The 2183-nt window shown below is 40.4% G+C and overlaps 1 pseudogene; it reads left to right on the top strand.

Moving 5' to 3' along the window:
- The first annotated feature begins 240 nt into the window (after nucleotides 1–240).
- On the top strand, nucleotides 241–587 carry LOC128114038 (ribosomal biogenesis factor-like; annotated as a pseudogene).
- The last annotated feature ends 1596 nt before the right edge of the window (nucleotides 588–2183 follow it).

A 2183-nucleotide genomic window follows, 5' to 3' on the forward strand; every position in this document is an offset into this window, starting at 1 on the left:
AGAGCTTTCAAGGGAAAGAAGAACATTACTTTCTTTCATTTATTTAACAGATATGAAACATGTGGCATAGGCTCTTGGGATACATGGGGCAAGAAAATGCCCTTGTGGAGCTTATATTCAAGAATATAACAAACAAAAGATGAAATATATAAACCATATAACATGTTGAAAAGTGACACTGCCTATACCCTCAAATTGCCCCACCTAGAGCTTGAGTAGCCACTTGGGATACCCAAGACAATGGCTTAGAACAAATTAAGAGGCCAGAAGTCCAGGAATGTATTTCATATAGGCAGCCAAAAAAGATTCAAGGCAAAAAAACCAAAACCAAACCTGTAAGCACTAATCTTATGGAGATAAACATTGTGAATGATGAAAAAGAGAAAGGAGGGAATAGAGCTTTTGAAAATCTCTAGAAGGAACTTGCACATTTCTCCAAAGGCCTCCTTCTTGGGCCTCTGCAGAGAGCTGATTCCTTAGCAGCACCATTAAATGAAGCAGCTAATGTCATCCAAGCTACAAGATTAATGGCTCCGTTGGGATACAGTGATGGTGTGTCAAATTTCCCCAAAAGATCAATAAATTAAATATTTTATACAACTCTTTTTTAAAAAGTGGCACTAGCCATGGGAATATAAAAGTGTGGGACGTGATAAGGGACACTGAGTGTGGGAGGAAAAGGAGAGTCATTGGAAAATTTTGAGCCGAGAACATGACAAGATCCTGGCTACAGAGAGGTCCATCCTGGCTACTAAGCAGTATGGGGCAGGGATAACTTCAGGCAAGGAGACATCCTGGAGAGAGGCGCTGTTACAGTTTTCCAAGCAAGGGACAAGGGACTTGGGTCATGGCAATACCGGCCAAGTAGTAAGTAAAGTCTGGAGATTTTTATTTTATTTTATTTTATTTTGTTTTTCGAGACAGGGTTTCTCTGTGTAGCTTTGCGCCTTTCCTGGAACTCACTTGGTAGCCCAGGCTGGCCTCGAACTCACAGAAATCCACCTGGCTCTGCCTCCTGAGTGCTGGGATTAAAGGCGTGCGCCACCACCGCCCGGCTAAGTCTGGAAATTTTCAAAGTTAAGTTTTCTAAGTCCTCTTCATGAGTAGGGTGAACTTGAGAAAGTCTCAAGTTGCTTTGCCTCAGAAACTAGAAGGCAATTATTGCTACTCCCTGTGATGGAAAAGGCTGTTGGTAGAAGGGATGTTTTAGGGAGGAGGTTTAAGATGCTGAGATGTCTGTCACACACAACTGTTAAGTATATGATTGGACTGAAGAACCCAGAAGTTGGAGAGAAATATGTGTGGAGATATATCTGGGGGTAAATTTATACATGTGGAATTTGAAGTCTTGAATTAGAGTGAGGTCATGAAGGGAGAGACAGAGAACAAAAGAGACAGGACTGAGCCTTGGAACATTCCAGAAAAGAGAATAATTGAGCAGAGACTGAGAAGAGATACCAGAGGAGATGGGAAAACCAAGACCAGAATAGGGTCTTGGACACCAAGTTAGGAACAAGTATATTTAAAATAAACAAGTCCAGTCCAGTGAAATGGCTTACTTACTATGCAACCCTGGTCTCCTGATTTCCACCCCCAATCCCATGATGGAAGGAGAGAACTGACTCCACAAAATTGCCCTCTGACCTCCACATGTCTAGTGTGGGATGCATGTCCCCCTTCCCCATGATAAGTAGATAATTAAAAGAAAACAATGTAGTTATTTGAGTTAAGTTATTCACACTTAAAATGAGTATTTTAATCAATAATTTAAAGAGATTCTCCTGATTCAATAATTGTATGTTTCAATAATTCTAAAGTATATAATCTTTAAACACAAGGGTACACAACACAACATAACCTCAACGGAGATAAGTTAAAAGCAACGTAGAATGTAGTACTTCTTGATTTTTAAAATTATGTTCAGTGTGTGTGTGTGTGTGTGTGTGTGTGTGTGTGTGTGTGTGTGTGCGCGTGCGTGTGTGTACATGCCACAATGTGCACATGGAGGTCAGAGGACAACTTTCAGGAGTTGGTTCTCTCCTTCTGACTTGGACTGGCTGAGCTATCTCAGTGGCATCAAAGCAGTCCTTTCACTTTATAAATGAGACTTTCAAATCAATTATTTCAAAGACGACTGGTGAAATAGATAATCATTGCCAGAGAAATTAATAACAAAATAGACT

Source organism: Peromyscus californicus, unplaced genomic scaffold (assembly GCF_007827085.1).
Source record: "Peromyscus californicus insignis strain IS unplaced genomic scaffold, ASM782708v3 Scaffold_10__1_contigs__length_136768540, whole genome shotgun sequence".
In the NCBI taxonomy this organism is placed as follows: Eukaryota; Metazoa; Chordata; class Mammalia; order Rodentia; family Cricetidae; genus Peromyscus; species Peromyscus californicus.